The following is a 19,323-nucleotide window of genomic DNA, read 5'->3' on the forward strand; positions in this document are numbered from 1 at the left end:
GACATCCTTGCAGTGTCACAGAAATACAGGGAATGATAAAGACACACATTAAATTATGAACATTAATGGGAGTAATAATTCCTCGCAGCTTGGACCAGACACTTGAAAGTTGTTTGTAACCAAAGCAACACCTGCAAGCATACCTCTCAATCTCTCAGAGCATAAAATCTGGACAAAGCCACAAAAAATGTGGGGCTAAAGGCCACAAAATAGAGGCACTTTTTAAATATTGCTCTTACAATCATAGAAAGTTGATAAAACAGTTTTTGCATTAGCATGAATGTTCTGAAGAATATGAAGTCTGAAAATCAAATGTCTGCCATTATTTTCTTACCTCAGTCCTCAATGATTTCCCAGAAAACTACAATTTTATTAGAAACAGACCAAAAATATCAATCAAAAATCTGGACAGTCTGTAAAAATCTGGACAGTTGAAAGTTATGCCTGCAATGCATTGGCCTTCCTAAAATTGAATATCTAGGCATGCACACAAACACACACACACACACACACACACACACACACACACACACACACACACACACACACACACACACACACACAGCAATGAAGGATAAAAGGTGGGAGTGAGGAAGCAGGTGGAGGAAGGTGCTTTCATAACTTAAGCTGTATTAGCAAACCTAGTTGAAACATGAAATTCAGCAGCTCTTTAAGGCACAATGCAAACACATTCAGAACCAGTAAACTCTCTTTTTCCCTTCTTTTTATCATATCTCCACAGCTCCGTAGGAGGTTGCATGTAACAGCATACAGTAGCCTGCCTGGTGCCTCGACCTTGTTGTTATGAAAGTGCTGCACAAAGGAAAACAATACATATGTATACAACATAAAAAATAAAATGGCATTGCTTAACTAAGTAAACATTTTCAACTTGTCAGGCTGTCACAGTTACAGCATTAATACGTGGTCAGATAATATCCTCATTGATGTTTATGTAACTTTATTATCTGAATCAGTCAAGTGGAAGGAAATGTAGCATGTTACTAATAATTACTTTGAAAGTGAAAGCATATCTGTCCACGAATCAATACTTGTCAGTAATTATTGAAAAACGACTTCATTGCAGATTGCTTATGGCATTTAATTAAGGAAATTAATATACAGTTAATCAATCATATTACAAAATAGCAAAGAAAATACAACTGAACCTCAACCAATACTTCTCAGTATTTACTCACTGCATTTCTTCTCTCATTTTGTTTCATTGAAATAAATGCATTTGTACTTAACACTTATGAATTCTTTGGATTTCTCCCTCAATGTCTTTCTAGCTCTCTGTTTTATTTTTTTTTTCCTTTTATGTTTTGTCTTCTGGAGAAACTTGAGTGCAAGTTTCCTAGGTGAGGCACAGATTACAACCTCCCACTGCCCTCCAGGGACTGTTCCACAAGGTAAGGGGTGGCTCCACCAAAGGCTGGATCAGGCACAAGGCAATCTGGGTAGCTACCTAGGGCCTAGCTGGCTGGAGATGGGGCCTGAAGAAAGAAAAAAAAAAAAGAAAGAAACTTTATATTACTCACTCAACTGATTGCCGACTACTATTTCTCAGGCTTTTTGGGTCTAACTCTGGAAAGTCTCTCTCTTTCTCTCTCTCTCATTGGTTTAACTGCAGAGCCAATGCCACAAATTTGATTGGATCAAATGTAGCACCAATGAGAATTAGGCTTTCTTGAGCTTTACAAACACAGTTGTTTTGCAAGCTCAGTTTTGCCATGGAATTGCCATTGTTGGGACATGGATTTTTAGAGTATCACCACAGACTGGATTAACATTTTTTGGTGTGTGTGAATTGGACTAAATTAACTTTTTTTGCACTGTGGAAATGGATTGGATTGCTATTAGAGGAATTTTAAAGCATCTTTAGTGGAACATGTGTGTGTGTGTGTGTGTGTGTGTGTGTGTGTGTGTGTGTGTGTGTGTGTGTGTAAGAGATCAGAGCTACCTTACCAGAGGAAGACTATTTTGTTAAGTAACAGAGAATTAACAATGGTAGTCAGAGTTTCATAATAATGCCAGTCATTTATTAGAGTTCAAAATAATTATTCTAATTATGGTAAACCCGCGGACATGGTCTGGTTAAATGACTTGCACAGATTCGTACAGTAGGCAAATGGAGGTGGAAAGAATCAAACACTGTACTTTTGACTACAGAAGACGCTTATTAATCCTCTACACCAACTGACAGATCTTCATTAATTTCTTCAATTTGTTAACAAATCACTCAGGAATTTAGTCAGTCAATAATTCCACTTATGAGTTTCATGGTTCTTATTGTTCAGAACTGTAAGTCTATGCAACATATTTTGCTCTGTTAAGTTTTTAAGTTAACTGGAGTTGCCTGGCCTGAAATCAAAAGTACAGCATCTGAATCCTTCCTCCTCAATTTGTCTATTGTGTGACTTTGAGCAAGTCACTCAGACAATGATCCTGGGTCATCCCTGAAAAAAACCTCATTGCTCAGTGGATGTACCAAGTGATAAAATTTGTCTATTTTTTGGGCCTTTTCCCCCATTACTTTTGGGTTTGTTAAGAATTCCCAGGCAAAGAAGTTGAGATGTGTTTTGGTCTATTCCTTGAAAAATGTATGGCTTTCTGGCACATTATTATGGATTGTAGTCATTAAATAATGAGAGACACATGAGTTTCAAGCTCTGTGTCCTTCAGGATGAGGCTTGTTTTTCTGCCAACTTTCTAAATATATAAGATGCATATTTAAAATATTTTCTTTTCTCTCTGACTCTTAAGCTAAGATGCTGGATGAGCATGGGGGTAAAATGGGTTGCACTATATGTTTTTCACAGCAGGGAGCTGAAATATACTTCTCAGTTATTATTTATGCATTTGTTCATTCATTTGATCACAAGTGAACTTCAGAATGTATGCAGTATTACAAGGGGCTGTAACTGATGCTCACGTGTGTGTGTGTGTGTGTGTGTGTGTGTGTGTGTGTGTGTGTGTGTGTGTGTGTGTGTGTGTGTGTGTGTGTAAATACTTTGTTCAAGGTGTAAAGGAAGGAACTGATTGTAGTAATCTGGATCATCATGATATGTGCCATGTTACTTGGGTACGAACCTTGTTTTGTTGATTGTTGACAGTGTGTTTATTATTTGGCTGTAAATTAGCCGGGAAGCATGAGGTCTACATGTTTCATGTTACATTATTAACTGTAAATGCATTTTTAACTTTTTCTTCAGGCATATGAGTGTAAAATACACTGAAGTTGGCTACAACAATTTGTCTGGTACTTAGTGCAGTTGAGTCAGGCTATGAGCTGTTAATGAGCTGCTTCCAGGAGTGCAGGGGTTGACTCCCTCAGCCTTTCTTTGTCTAGACTGTGACTCTGATCAAGTCACTTCACAAGACAGTGATCCTGGGCTGCCCTTGAAATGAGACCCTTCTCGCCAGTAGGCTGTCCCAAGCTGTTAACAAATGCCTTACACATTTGTCGTTTGAATTCCTGCATCCTTCAGATAACTGCTAATTATGCTATTTAACTGTGATTCTTAGCATACATATCTCCTGCAGTATAATTAGTTTCTAGATGCATTTTCAATAAATGTAATTTTCAAAGAAAGGGAAGCTTTTTGTTGCTCATTCTAATTCTGTTTTCAAAGTGTTTTGTTTGTTCATCAAATGGCTTTCAGTGTTTCTACTGCAAAATTTTAATAAAGGTTTTTAATTAAATACAAATCTCTGTGATTATTGTAGAAGTAAAGAAGAATAGTGTGCATGCTGACATGTTTGGACAGTGTTTTATGATAATGGGGGAGGCAGTCAAATAATGGGATTTTGGCAGAGCTGGGGGATGGTCCATTGCCCTGCCTAGGACCCTATTTGACCATGATACAGCTCTAACTCTACAGCTGTTGGCTCCCCATAGTGTGGCAGTGTGATAAACCAGGATCAAAAGTTGCAAAACCTGCTAGAGAATGAGGCTGAGTGGGTCATGGAGAGGCACTGGTGACTATACAAATCTCTCCTCCAGAATGTACAAGGTCCACTTTTATTCAGTCAGCTCCTGTCGTCAAGCCATTGGAGGGTGTAACCCTCTCACCATCAGGGTTACCCTACTTAGGCCCATCAGGACAGGGGGATGTTTGAAGCCCTCCATACTGGGATAAGTACAACCCTTCAGACCTCCTTTGATTCATCCCTTGTGGGTGTGTCAGCCTGCCTGTCTGCCATCTCCCCCTCTCACTGTTAGACCACCATAGTGTTCCTGTTTGTCTTGCCTGTCATTTATGTTTCCTGTCAAAAATGTGTTAACTCTTCCCTAACCCTGCTCTGCCACACCCTGCCCTTCTGCCGTCCCCAACTTCCCATATTAAAAATACTTGAAAATGGGGGTAAAAATATTGTTCAACCTCTCCCATGTCCTCAATGTTTTCCTTTTGTGTGTCCCTTGTCTGCTCTGACCCCTATTTCTAGCTATCCTGTCCTTCCATTTCCAGCCTTATAAAAGTCATAGCAGAGTGTCCATATAAGGACAAACACAAAGTATATGAAAGCCCTTACATAGTTTTGGTAAGCCAGCAATACAGAGCCCATCTTTGTACAGGATCTCATGGAAATTCTAGAGCGATCAGATCAGGCTCACACCTGTAACCTCTTGAAGAAAGTTATGATAGCATCCCTTCTTTTCCTGAATGTCCACCTGTATCATGTGCATGGAACTTCACATATAAGAATGAACAACAGCCGAAGCAGAAGACATCATAAGTGCTAAGAGAATGGAGAAGAGAGAGAGAGAGAGTACTGTGAACCCTATGTCCCTTGAATAACAAAAACAAACACATTTTTTTACAGCACTACTTCATAGCTTTATTTTAAATGCAATGTAAACATTTTCTTTTCCTCCGTTTGAAGTTGCACAACTAATGTGAGTAATTAGGTAAATAAAACTTTAATTAGTGCAAAGAGGAAAAGCATCTTGGAAGCAAAGAATTTATAGGATAGGATTTAAATGACTTTTAGTCCTTTCACTGGAGCTATTGCAGCATCTCAAAGAATGTCAATAGGGTGAGCACACCAGCATGCATGTGGTCATTGTTAATAAAGAAAGTTAAATCTGCATACAAAACTGCAATATATTCCAAATCCTAATGATTTTGGTAATTGCAGAAACAGATGTGGAAGCAGCAGGCATGTAGGCGTTCCTCTCTCATTCCTAAGTAAACATGAGGTACCCTGTGTGTACCCACCGAGAACAGACCTTACGCTAGAAAAGAAATAACGCAGTTCCTTGTATGCATGGTATAGAAGGGATATAGTCATAAGGAAACTAGATCAAACACTGAGCTAACAAAATGAAAAATGCTGTCTCGTGTGGAGAAAAAAAAGTCAGTGTTTTTCAGAAACAAACAAACAATCAAAAAGCAGCACCATTAAAATGACGTTGGACTATTTAGAATTGTGGGTGGGAGAGGGAAGGTAGTTGTGGACTAGGGTGACACCTCTTTGCTGTAAAATATAGAATACTGTGTAAATAAAAAATAAACAACTGCAAATACAGTACTCTTTAAGTATCCCCCAAGTTTCTCAAACAGAAAAAAAAATCCTAGATCTTCTAAGGATGCATAATAGGATTATGACTATAATTAGCAACTCTCTGTAGAACTTATAAAGTTCCTCCTGATTTTAACAAAATGCACCTAGCCGTGTCAACAAAAAAATATTTATCCAACTGATATAGAAACGTACACCATATATTTTCTGAAGGGGGGAAAATTAATTGAGGCCATCAATATGGTTGTCTCCTGGCAAGTGAAAGGGACTCTGCCCACCAAGAGACAGTTACTTCCCATTGTCATGCATAATATCAGAAGCCATGATAATAACTAACAGCTAAAATTCCTGTATGTGGTAGATGCTGCCTGGGCCAGTTTACAAAGATTGTGTTGGATTTGTGAAAATTAGGCAAAGTACTGATGAAATCTGCACCCAGATAGGCAGGTCTCAAGCTGTAGAACAATTTACAGTTCCTAAATATGCTGTCCAATTGGAAATGCCTTATTCCTAGATTTTAAAATTGGTCTGTACCAGGTTTCTTTGATAGGGTGACAAGAGAGAGACAGAAAGAAACACTGCCTGCAAAAACAATGGAAACAATAAGCAGTAGTGAGTAATGCCATTGTAGTGCCAAGGCCAGGGGTAATGCCCTGTAGAAGTATACAGACAGACTGGGGTTTAAATGGAACCATGGAAAACCCGTTCTTAAATTTACAGATAGATGACACTTGGAAATAGGTGATTAGAATCGGTTTACTCCAGCCCTTCACTAGCTTTCTGATAGGAAGCAGGGAATTCATTGTGTATAAAGAAAACCTTACTGCAATAGCTATCTGAACTGTCTACAAGGTTTCATTGTGATTAGCTCAGCAAACAGAATGAGCATAATATTTACCTATTCTAGATGCTAAAATGAAGAATGTGTGTTGGATTTCTAACTTCTCATGCTTATTTTACAGCAGGTCTTAAATTTTTGTGTGCGCTTTGAGGATACTTTATAAATGACAGAAGATGGCATGTTGCAAAGCACAGTTACAACATATCACATTATAATTCCAAGGTTACACATGAAGTGATTCTAGAGGAGGACAGCTTAGATACACATACCAAAGGATTAAGAAAGCACCCCAGAGCTTAAGGTAAGTGCTGCAGTAAAAAGGGTCTGTTTATGCAACTAGGAATGAACTCATTAGCAGCTAATTTGCATTTCTATGAATCTCTGTTAATCAGCATTTTTCTGCAGTAGTTAATACTGGTGGTCCAGGCATTGCGTTAGTAGAGATATTCTCCCTTCATTCACTCACACGTACATACACATTCAAAAAACACTCACATACATACTAAAGACCTCTGACCTGTTCTGAGTAATTAGGAAACCATTAATGTCGCTTCTCAAGCAAATTATGATTTCTTACAGTCAGTCAATAGGATCATAGGAGATTACTAGGCTAACTTCACAGATGTCATTTTAAGCCTAGCCGTTTCAACCCAATGTATTACCATAGAAGCACTAGTCAATACTCAAGATTGCATTTAGTGATGACTGCCCATGTCCAGAAGGGATGTGGGCACTATCCCTGGTAAGAATTTATGGTGCCTCATCCACTCATCCATGTTCCTCTTGAAGTGTGTCATAGAGGTGCTCTGTTTCACATGAATTGGTAGCCTGTTCCAAATACGTGGCAGATGCTGGGAGATAAATTTGTCCCTCTCACATGTCCTATTTAAGTCACAGGCTAGATTTATGTCCTTGGAATGGGTAACCCTAGACCCATTTCATTTACGGATATGCAGTAAGTTCATTAGGTTTGGTTTGCTCTGAAGGCCAGCCATACGTCTATACTAAGAAGTCTATATGATACGGAGTATAGTGACAGGGACTTCAGTAAATCTGTGTAAGTCACATCCTGGAGGCTCTTGATCTTCTTTGTTAGAAACCTCTGATGTCTGTCTAACTGCTACAGGTGCTTAGTATGGTACATACTGAATGGGACGTTATACTCAATTTTGGGCTGCAGACATTAGATTTTCATTCTTGTTAGTATTTATAGATTGCATATAGATGCCAGAATTATTAAAAAGTTACTCTTAACTTTTTAAGTGAATCCTGGTAATAGTTTAAACACTGTCCTAGTGTTACTCCCAGCTTTGTACAGAAGCCTCTAACCTCTGTGCCTCTTGACTGATATACTGTTGTAAGCATTAGATGATGCTGTACATTAGAATTTTATACTTCTTATTATGTTAAGAAAAAAAAACTACAGTATTTATATACATTAGCCTGCTAGGAGATGGTAGATGGTTCTAATTGCTGTGTTATGAGTGACCTGCACCTGTCTCCTCAAGGCTTTCATATATTGCCTAAATCCTTGTCTACCCATAGTGCCTTTTTTAGGCAATACCCATAATCTAAAACTTCAAACAACAACAAAACAAAATCCAGATAGCATAAAGATATTGCTGCTCAACATTAGGAGGCTTAACAAAAGCATACTTAGACACCAAAGGTGAGTGTTTTGCCATATTCTTAACAAAACCTTCACCTCCAGACTCATTAGATGAGGTAATGACTTGGAACTTCTTGATGTCCCTTATCATATCATAACTGCCTATAGGACCTCCTCTATGTCCTGCTCAGTCTATGCATCTTACTTAAACATGGAGTCCCTGTGCATTAAGCCAAACACCATTCTCCTAGGAGACGTCAACTATTCCACCATCAACTGGGAAACATATACTTCCTCAAACTTGTATTACCAGAGATTTCTAAACTTCTTCTTCTTCTTCTTCTTCTTCTTCTTTCAGCTTTTCCCAGTTAGGGGTCACCACAGTGGATCACCTGTCTGCTCATGACTGGCAGTGGAGTTTTACAGTGTTGAGTTGCCAGCCCGGCATCCAACCTTCCACAGAAGGCACACACATGCACACACTCACACCTAGGGCCAATTTAGAGTGTCCAATCCACCTACAGCATGTCTTTGGGATGTGGGAGGAAACCGGAGCACCCGGAGGAAACCCACATGACCACAGGGAAGACATGCAGACTCCGCACAGAAGACACCCCAGCCGAGGATCAAACCGGAGAACCTCTTGCTGTGAGGCAGCAACGCTAACCGCTGCACCACCACGGCCGCCCTAGATTTCTAAACTTCATAAACTTCATAAATAGAAACTCCCTTGACCAGTTAGTCCACATCACCACCAGGTGAGATAATATCCTGGAAATGGTTCTTAACATTATGGGACACCTCTGCTCCCTACCTATTATAACCTCTTCCCTGGTCAAATCAGACCACAAGTCAGTCACATTCAACTTGAGACTGAAGCCAGATACATCTTCCAATACCTCAGTGTTCATAGAAATGCAAAAGCTAATCTACTAACATTTTGTGATAATCTGACTAAATTCAAAAGCCCCTTCCACCTCAGTGCTTCCACTGTTTCAGCAAAACCCTTTACAGGCAAGTATTATGCACATATAAATAGATGCGTAGATGCAGCTGTCCCACTCAAAAAAAAAAAAAACACAATGCAAAATTCAAAAATAATCCCCTATGGTGGAACAGTAATATAGACAGCCTCTATGGCAAATAGAAAAAAAAATCATCACACTTAAATTAAAGCCAAAAATACCCTTACTCAGACTTAGGGGACACACCAATCTACTAGAGGACAAATTTAGCTCCATCTTCACGGTCTCCTCTCCACCATTCTCAGATCAAATACCAACATCTTCCCTCCTTCCTCAAGTTTCCCAGGAACACATTCTCAGGAAAATATCTAAGGAAGACAGTAGGAAGAAATCATGAAGGTACCGTGAAGTGTAAACCTTTGTGTACATGTAATGGTAACCTTTTGGGATTCACAAACAGACCTAGCATGGTTCTGCACAGTTCTCTGACATGAAGATGTGTAGCACCTCATAAGGATTGCTCCATATAGTTGTGCTGAATGCCAATGAAGCAGTTTGGTTGTGAGGCACAGGCCAACCACCTCTATGAAGGCATCTACTCATTGAGTGATTCAAATAATTGCTTGGTCATGTAGATCAGCACAGCTGACTCCACCATGTTGTGAACAGAGGTAAAAGGCCATGCTCAACTTCTTAACATGATCAGTGGGGTGGGGGAGCCACTAGAGAGCAGCTATTTCTGTATAGTTAAGTGCCACAATGACACTGGCATCAGTAGGGAGATTGGAGAGTGGGATGTAAACATTACACAACAGGGATTCTACAAGTGTGCCATAATGTCACTTCAACTGTTATGGGTAATGGGTGGGTGTGGGAACAACAGGAAGGTGTACAAGTCAGGGATAGGTACTGTGTGTGTGTGTGTGTGTGTGTGTGTGTGTGTGTGTGTGTGTGTGTGTGTGTGTGTGTGCGTGCGTGCGTATATAGGAGAGTGACTCTGAGAAGGGATGACAATGTCTATACAAATCAGAAGTAAACTACCAAGTTGTGTAGAACAATGATCTGCACATCACTGTAGTAACTACAATTCAGAGATACGCAGATTAGCAGATAATGAGATCTTTCTTCATCGCAGCTAACTACAAAATGCTACATTGTGGGAGCAAGGCACTTTTAATACGAGTCATATGGCTTGGACTAGGCCCTTAATTGAATTCCTGAGACTGTCTATGGGGCCAGATAACATACCCGAATCCCTACTGGCTAGCCTGAAACATGAATTGTCAGACCCCCTACAGAGAGTATTCGAAATTAGCTTCAAAACAGGCTTTTGTGCCAGATGAATGGATGACAGCAACAGTCATTGTCTTGCAGAAAAGTGGTACTAAAACAGACCATGGTATTTACAGATCCACAAGCCTGAAAAACGTCATCTGTAAAGCTATGGAAAGGATCATTATAGAAGAAATAAATAGGGATATAGGTGACCTACAGACTCTCAACCCAGTCCAGTTCAGATTCATCAAGGGCAAGTCCTGCCTACTTACCCTTGCTGACTTTTTCAAAAAAGTCACTCAGACAAAGAATGGGGACAAATCTGCACATTGCTTATCTGGAACTTGCAAAATCATTTGACACCAACCCACCCTCAGGCATCATAGGGAGGGGCTCTGCTTCATGTAAATGGGAAGCTTGTTCCAGAGAAAGAGTAGGAGATGTAGCTATCTCTCCAGCATGACTTGTTCATGTCAGAGGCTAGGTTAAGATCCCTGAACTGAGTGACCCTTATACAGTTTGATTTGTGAATGTGTAGCATTTCCATCAAAGACTCTGATGAAGTCCCTGAGGTTTTTGTGGATGAAAGCACTCAAGTTGATTTTTACAATAAAATGGAAGGTATTTTAATCAGCTTGCTTACCTGTTATTCATCTGTCTTATTCATCCATTTGGTTGTTGAGTTTGAATTGGGAGTGATCATTCCGTTGAACTGTCAGTCTAAAACGAGTGAGAAGGTCACTGAAAAACCAATCAGTAAAAACAAAATGAAAACTCCAGCAAAACTAGAACTTCTACTGAGTGACCTCGTGTCAGAGGCACATGGGATATATGCAAATGATCCTTATGACCATCAGGTGTTTCAGCTCATTGGCAATTCCAAATGCCCATAAATTGTTTCGTCATTTTACTGGACAATTTAAGGCCATTAAAGCCAAACCCTACTAGCTGTGGATGAGGAATAGGAAATTTACACTGGGCCTGGCACTCATGTCCCTTAGAGACAGAGGTAGCTTATAATTGCCTGGTTCTCAATAACCTATTTGGATGCAGGACATCTTTATTCTTTTGGGAAAACATGGCTTGGCTAGGCTTAGAAAGCCCCCCCCCCCCAGGTCATTAGTCTAGTAACAATCTTTGAATCTATGAATAGTTTTGTGAAGCTACATATCTGTGCTAATGAAATACATCACTTTTCCAGCAAAAGTTGATGTTTTTTTCCAAGGCAACTGTAATATTACTGAAACTCAGGATGTTTAATTCACACATTTTACTGTTTATGCATGTGGTACTGCAGATGAATGCACAGTTTTAAAGACTAGAGTTCACTTATGGAAGCTTATAAAAAGGAGTAAATACATTTTAGTTCTAGTGGGCTAATTGCTGTATATATGTATGTATACAAAAGATAATCACATCTTTGTTACACAGATATTCCAAAAACTTGACAAATAAGTTTGACAATGAAACATAGGCAATGTAATGCACATGTTCTGAAACATAACTTTGCATAACTTTGGGATAAGTAAATTAAGAAAATCATATTTTTTGCAGGGTGGCAAGCCTCCCTGCACTGATCATGTTGGGGGAGGGGATACAGCCCCTCACACCCTCTGCTATTAAAAACACCTACTCTAAGATTGCACAATACCAAGTAGAGGGCATATTCCCCAAACCCTGGTATCATAGCAATCCTGCACAAAAGTCAATTGATATCTATATCTATCTACATATGTATGTGTGTTTACAAAAAAAATGACATAAAAGGAGAAAAAGGATAGGGTAGATGTAATTCCATTTGACAGACTGGAGGGCAAGACAGAGGCTGGAAATTATTGACCTATCAGTCTCTCCTCAGTTGTAGGTAACTCACAGAATTCCTGATGAAGAAAAGAGTGCTTGAATGTATAAATGTATGGAAGTAGGCACCATTGGAAGAATAAATATATGGAAGTAGGTACCATTGGAAGAATGGATTCACAGTACAATGACTATGTCAGACAAATTGACTTCTTTAGTGCATTGATCAGGGCATGGTTATGAGGGGGTTTGGTTGGGTTTTATTTTCTCTAAATTTGAATAAATTTGAACTATGCATTGTTATGTTAGTAAATGTGACCTCATCTCATGTTTTGATTCATATCAATATCATATTGGTTCTAGGAAGCAAAGCAATCCTTCATTCAGTCAAACATTAACTCAATAATTAAATAAAATAAAGAAAGGAAATATAACATATATGGAGGCAAAGTATTAACAACAGTAGGATTATCATATCTTATGAATTAAAGGTAAACAAGGAATGCCTGAGAAGGAGAAAGCAGCAAGGGTGCTGGTATAATAAAGGACGTGAAGGAAAAGGCATCAATTGCAGAAAAGGTGAAGTTTTCAGCCATCTGTTAAGACAGGTGGTACAAATTCATAATCTAGAATTTTCTTTGCTTTCTGGAGTTCTCATCTTCATAAAGCTGAAGGAAGGGACCAGATGTCATATAATGAGAGAGAGACTAGCAGAGAGACCAAAAAGTAAAAAGCTTATCTTGTACTGAAGATGGTAGAGAATGGATATCATATAAACTTACAAGTACTTCAAGGAAACACCATCTTCCTGAAACAGATGTATCTCAATCAAGAGACACTATCTGAAGGTGGAAGGTGAGTGTCTCAGGAGAGATGTATGGATATTTTACTTTACATAGATACTGGTGGGGGATTCAAACTGTATTTAAAAATGCACTGAAGAGATGTAATCATGTTCTTATGAGGGGTGAGTGAAAGCTGAGTAGGGTCTGTGTCTTATCTGTTTGGTAGGGCTATGACATTATCTGCCACTGACCTCTGTTTCTTATGTAAAACAAAATCTTTTAATGATGTGCAATTGCAGCACACTTCAACATAATAGCTGCATATTTCACAACCAAGTGTAGGTAAAACCACTGCAGGCCCAGAATTACAGTATAGAAGCACATGTATCATGAATTTGCAGCAGCCAGAATCTCTTGCGTCACTGTATGATGCCATTACCTGACACTCACAAAGTGGCAATGAAGAAAGAACAGAAACTGCTGTAAACTGTAAGATTTTTTTGTTTTCTTACCATTAACAAGTTTTATGTAAAGTTTAAATTTAAAAATAAACCAGTAAAAACATTTCAGGTTTTACAGACTGTGTGTGTGTGTACGATGAGTGTCACATCAATGACCAAAAAGGCAAAAGAGCGAATGCAAAAAGAGCAATCGTTTTAAGTCATATCTAAAAGATCAAATTACTTAAGTTTAAAAAAGCAGTATTTTTGCAGGGAGTAATCCCTTCTTCACCCTTTCACACCTCTTATTAAAAGTCAAACAACAGCGGGATAAGGACAAATTACCAGACCTGTTGTTCTACAGTCTTGCAAGGCAAACAACTAAAAGGCTGAAAAACAAGCCTGTAAGAGCATTCATATTTGCACTTAAAGACTGTAACACATGCACTAATTAGCGCACACACACACACACACACACACACACACACACACACACACACACACACACACACACGCACTTGTCCAGGCCTATTTTTGATCATCCTTTAGTTTGTTAACTACCTCATTTATCTTTAAACATTACCCAAATCCATTCTACTTGTTTCCCCACAATGTATTTTTTGCTGAAATTCAACTTATGTACAGAATACACTTTTCTTTTCCTGAAACTATTTAGGCTTTTTAAAACTTTAGCATTCTGTCCCATACATTTATATATTCTTTCTGGTTTGTTGCATGGAAGGTGTATTAACTGTACTGAAAAGAGTTTCCATAGAGGCATGCATTCTGAAAACATAGTCTGGCTGTGTTATGTCTTTGAGGAGCCCTTATTTCTGGCTAAGTGAAGACAGCTGACAAATAACTGATGAGTCCACAGAGCTTCAGCACTCAGCAGTGTGACTGTGGTAAAATTAATCAAGTTTCTTTCAGTCTTAAGTGTAGTTTGTCAAATACTGATGGTTACTGAAGCATATGACCTGAATGACTGCTGGACCAAACACTTGGGACTTAACATTCAAAATGCTGGTTAGAGTCTACTTCTTTTAAACACACTCATATGTTTAAATTGTGCTTTAGTGAAAACATGGTGAGCTTGCTGTAAGTGCATTAGTAACAAGGATTCTTAACAGTCAGACTCAAAAGAATATTTTATGCCAAATGCCGGTATAAAGATTAACAATAGTACATTAGTACAGTACACAAAGAATCATGTTGTCTACAGACATGGTGCCCCTACCATTGTACCCCTGAAATGTCTGCCATTTATGTCGTACAAAGCAGGCAAACTTAGGTGGCACCACTGAGTAATGTCAGCATGTTTTGTAAATACAGTGTATTATTAATTTTTTTTTAATTTAATTTTTCTGTAATCAGATCAAATAAAACATTAACCAATCTCTTCCACACTGAAAAAAAAAAAAAAAACAGCATACAGGGAAAATTCTTATTAAAAATTCGGAGAACTGATACAACTTATGTGTCATGGTACTAAACTAGGGATTTCAAGGTAGTTTGAAATGCACCTGAAAAACCTGTATCACAATTCTTTCAAAACTTGTTACTTCTTTATGTATGAAAAGTGCTGTTATCACCAGTCTGAAAACACATTGTACTTTACAATCAGTTGTTTCAACAACTGCTATCACCTGAGCAATTCTCTCCAGTAAACTAGTATTTCAACAATTATGTCAGTAAAGAAAGGAGTATCGTGGATGTAGAATAAGACAAGTGCTAGGGTCCTGGGGATCAGGGGTGTAACCAGAATTTCCAAATTTGTACTCAGTTTCCAGAATGATGCTCCAACAAGCTACTTCCCCTCAACATCTTGCTGTCCACCCAACCTTACATTCTGCTATACAAGCACATCCACTCATACAATGCCCTTCCCCATCCAATCTGCAACAAATGTACAGAAGGAAGGACATAATTTCATGAAAGAGCAAAATGAAAATTAGATATTTCAGTCCAAATATACATCTGCTCTGGGTGGAAAAGCATATTTAGTTCCTCTCCATTATGGTAGGCTTTAGCCGGTATCCAGTTGACCATAGATGAGTGCCTTTTAATGCAATTTGCTACAGCCATCACAACTTTTTGCATGCTTTTTGCTTCCATGACTGCTGACTATCAAGCTGCTCCCATTTCTGGAGGGGAGGTCATCCAAGCAGACAAAGGGATTGATTGTGCCTAAAATCAACATTTCAGCAATAAGAGTAAGTCCTTGCCCCTCCCCTTGGGTGCGTGATGTGTGACCCATGTCATCACAGGGTGATTATGCCTCCTCATGCATGTGCAGTCTTCTGTGCACCTGCTGAGGAAGGTTATCATATTTGCAGGTAGGTGAGCCAAATGCATGCCCAAGACTGCTCCAAAATTTGTCATTCCTTTTTCTGAGGAGAAATGTGCCTATCTGTATGCTCCATCATGTACCCATATTGCTAAAAGAACACAGATTGCCAGTTTCTGGACATGGGGCTAGAGATTGTAATACTTTGCACTGTATGCATTTAATACTGTTCTTGGTAGTTTTGCATAGCAGTTAAGGTATTTGCTTCAGAGATACAAGGGACAGGGTTTGATTCTCACCTTTGATCACCGTCAGGTTATTGGTCAGGTATGTAATAGTCTGCAGACTGATTACCTAGTATTTTCTTATGACTCTTATATTTTTTCATTCTTTTCATTACAATAATACCTCTTAGCTGTATACATATTTTAGATGTAAAATACTTCTTCCAACAAAAATTACATATTATTCACCAAGTCTGAAATATTAGGCAGAGGAATGTTTACTTCAAACATATAAAAAAATAAAACAAATGCAAAATTTAACAGGTCGCCCTTTATCTAAATGCAATAATGCCTGACAGGGCGGACACTGGCGGGAAATAATGAACATTCCAAGGCTGGGGAGGTCCTTTGCCTGTGGTGCTAGGCCTCACAATATCCCTCGGTTGTCTGTTATTTCCTAACGGCTTTGCTTATTTCCTGCTACTTACTAGTCAGAACACATCATTTTGGCAGCAGATATCCCAGTTTATCCAGTCATAGTATCATAGGAGGTTACTAGGCTAATGGACTTAGGGCTCTTACAAGCCTAGCCCAGAGTTTATCCCGAAAAAAGAAACCTCAGTCAGCACCTGTCAGCTCTGTCAATGAGGGGCAAAGGTGGAACACCTGGGACAAATTTGTGGTTTCCCATCCACTCATCAAGGTTGCGCTTGAAGAGGGTCAGCGAGGTACTCTGTTTGACATGTATGGGAAGTCTATTCCAGAGACAGGGCAGCCTCTGGAAGAGAAACCTGCCTCTCCAGCAGGTTTTGTTGATGTTGCATATTAGATTAAGGCTTATCTAGCGTGTAATCTCTCATACAGTCAGTCTCCATACTAATAAGCTAATCTGTAAAAGAAAACCATGTACCAACTATTTGGGAAAACACCTCACATCATATGCTTGCACAAATGATTTTTACCAACTGCAGACCCATAGCCATTATTATCACCTCTAACAAAATGTTTTGAAGACTATCCATTCAAACTCTGTAGATACCCATCTGGTAAGAACCTTTTTCCCTACCTAACGGAGTTTTCATTCTAACAACAGCACAACTATTGCGCTCTTTAATTTCACCAATGCTATCAACTTCCTTGCATATGTTGCCATCTTAGTCTTATCTGTCTACCTTGAGCTATCAAAAGCTTTCAACACTATTCCTAGCTACTGGAGTCTGGCCACTAGTAGCACCATCTTATTTGGGTAACGGGTTTTCTGCTGTACATTCAGAATTGCAAGATGACATCCCGCTGGCATAATTAAAAAAAAAAGAATCGCAGGAAGGATATCTTGAATAAGTTGAGCTCCTTACAACATTCTGTCATTTGAGGGAAACTGAAATATACAAACAAATCACAATATCTAACTACTTGTCCAACAACCACAGTGCTCTGACATTAATTTAGCCAAGGCATCTACATTTTTTTCTCCTCCACTGTCAACTTTCCTCCTTCCATCTCAAATATTCTCCACTTTCCTACTCACGTTAAACAAATCAAATCTGGTCTAAACAGTTGTGCAGTAAATAATGACCCACTCTTGCCTCATTTCTCTCTCTCTTACTCTCTTTATTTAAATGCAACAAAGGCTCTTAATTCAATGGTCATCTAACTTAATATTTTCAGCCCATGTTTATGGAACTTTCTTCTAGCTGAATATCCAAACCCCTAGCCCATATATTCTGGCTTTTCTTCTTCTAGCCAGCTTCAAACACTGCAAATACCAAACATTAGCATTGATACCTATCTGGTACTTTTCCGTTTTACCCAGAAATTAGAATTGGTCCGATAGTCCGTAAAGAACTATACAGACTCCAGTATTATGCGTATCTGCACAAACAGAGTGTCAGAGTTTGTAAGAAAAAGCAGCCACAGGTTACTTTTCAATTGAAATGCATCGCTAATGCGATGTGTTTAAATGTGGAACTTGTTTAAACAAGGGAGAAGAAGGTAAAGTAAGGCATTCCACTTCCAGATGACGTAAACGTTTACATCATAAAATGGGTGGGAGAGTGAGTGGGGTGGGCAGGGAAATGGGCAGAGAGAGGCAGTGTTGTAGGAAATGTAAGGGTGTGTGGCTTTGGTCCAGTTTTTGCCACATGGTAAGGCGGCAGCCCTACCAAACACAGCAAATTGTAACTATCTGAATGTTTAGAAAAAGCATAAAAAGCCTCAAGTCAAGACTTTAGCTGACTAGTCAACACAAGTTGCAGCACAACTAAATAAAATTTCCTTTCTTACTTTGAGTGGTGAAAATAAATAAATAAAATAAGTAAAATAGTGCAATGTCAGGCACTGAGAAAGTTAGTCAAGCAGTATAAAAAAGAAGCACTCTTGGCCCATTTAAATCTAAAACTGAACCTGGCTATGATATCACTGGATTCAGACAGTAGGAAAATGAAACACAACTGGACTTGCATCTCAACTGTCCCTGGTTTTGGCTTTGATTTTTGCTCTGTTCCCCCCACCCATACCTCCAAAAAATGGTGATTTTGAGATAAAGGTGATTACACTTTTAAGAGTTATAGACTTATTTAACTTCAAAAAATGCATGCTATTTCACATTCTCCTAATCTGTTACTTTCTCATATTAATAATAGAAATATTTTAAAATACATTTTTGATTATTTCTAGATTTGCCCTTGTTGCAGATAACAGATGCAGAACTATCAAAATACAAAAGCCAGAAACAGCTATTCAAAAGTAATGAGTAACAACTGTGAGCAGCAAACGTGATACAACCAGCAAATAACAATAATGGAGCAGTAGGGAAATGAACATTACTTAACATTTTATTTCCCTGAATCAAGACTCATACATTAAAAGTGAGTATTAGGCACAAAAAAAACTTATTCTTCCATATAATGTATGCACACAACAGAGCAGTCTCTATACTTCTATTGGGTGCATATAATCTGCACAGTATATTCTGTTCTATAGTTAAAAGTCCAGAAATGAAATTTACCTGTCAGTACTCTTCTGAACTGCTGTGAACACGCTTCCCATCAGTGTTCTAGCTTGTACAAGTTGTTGCTACTTCTAACAAACTTGCTTGAGTTTCTCTACCAATCAGAATGCATTAAGTCCATCTGTTTTACTGCAGCTTTCTCACCTCCTCCCAACTTTTATTTACACTTTTTAATCTAAGTTATTACTACCCTTTTAACTCTTTCAACAACACCAGGACAAAATAAATTGTTAAGTTAAAACATCTAATGAGCTGCAAATTGCTAAGCAGTCATATCAAAGCAATTTCCTGCAGTTTGCGAGTCGTGACCATTTTTTTTTTGTTTTTGTTAATGCTAGGGTGGCTTCTTCTGGGTCCTAGTGCTTGCTCTGTTATTACCCTGTCACATAGCTTGTACTGAAATGTGTACAGTGAATATGCCTCCCGACGTCCTAGCTAGGCATTTTGTTAATCAAGTAGAGTAGTTTTGAAAGAATTATAGAGTCATGTACTAAAACTAAATTGTAATATATGTATAATAGTATCCTTAGGGAAACCAGCCACCCCTGGTCACTATCATAT

At 38.7% G+C, this 19,323-nt stretch overlaps 1 long non-coding RNA gene across 1 annotated transcript; it reads right to left on the reverse strand.

Annotated features, from left to right (window-relative positions):
• Window positions 1–519: 519 nt before the first annotated feature.
• Window positions 520–18,851, reverse strand: LOC122810922. The gene is made up of 3 exons (XR_006366152.1): window positions 18,760–18,851; window positions 10,860–10,957; window positions 520–813 (listed from the first exon to the last, which is right to left on the reverse strand). It is a non-coding gene; the product is annotated as an uncharacterized LOC122810922 (long non-coding RNA).
• Window positions 18,852–19,323: the final 472 nt, after the last annotated feature.

This window comes from Protopterus annectens, chromosome 9.part0 (genome assembly GCF_019279795.1).
Source record: "Protopterus annectens isolate FY-2018-M chromosome 9.part0, PAN1.0, whole genome shotgun sequence".
In the NCBI taxonomy this organism is placed as follows: Eukaryota; Metazoa; Chordata; order Ceratodontiformes; family Protopteridae; genus Protopterus; species Protopterus annectens.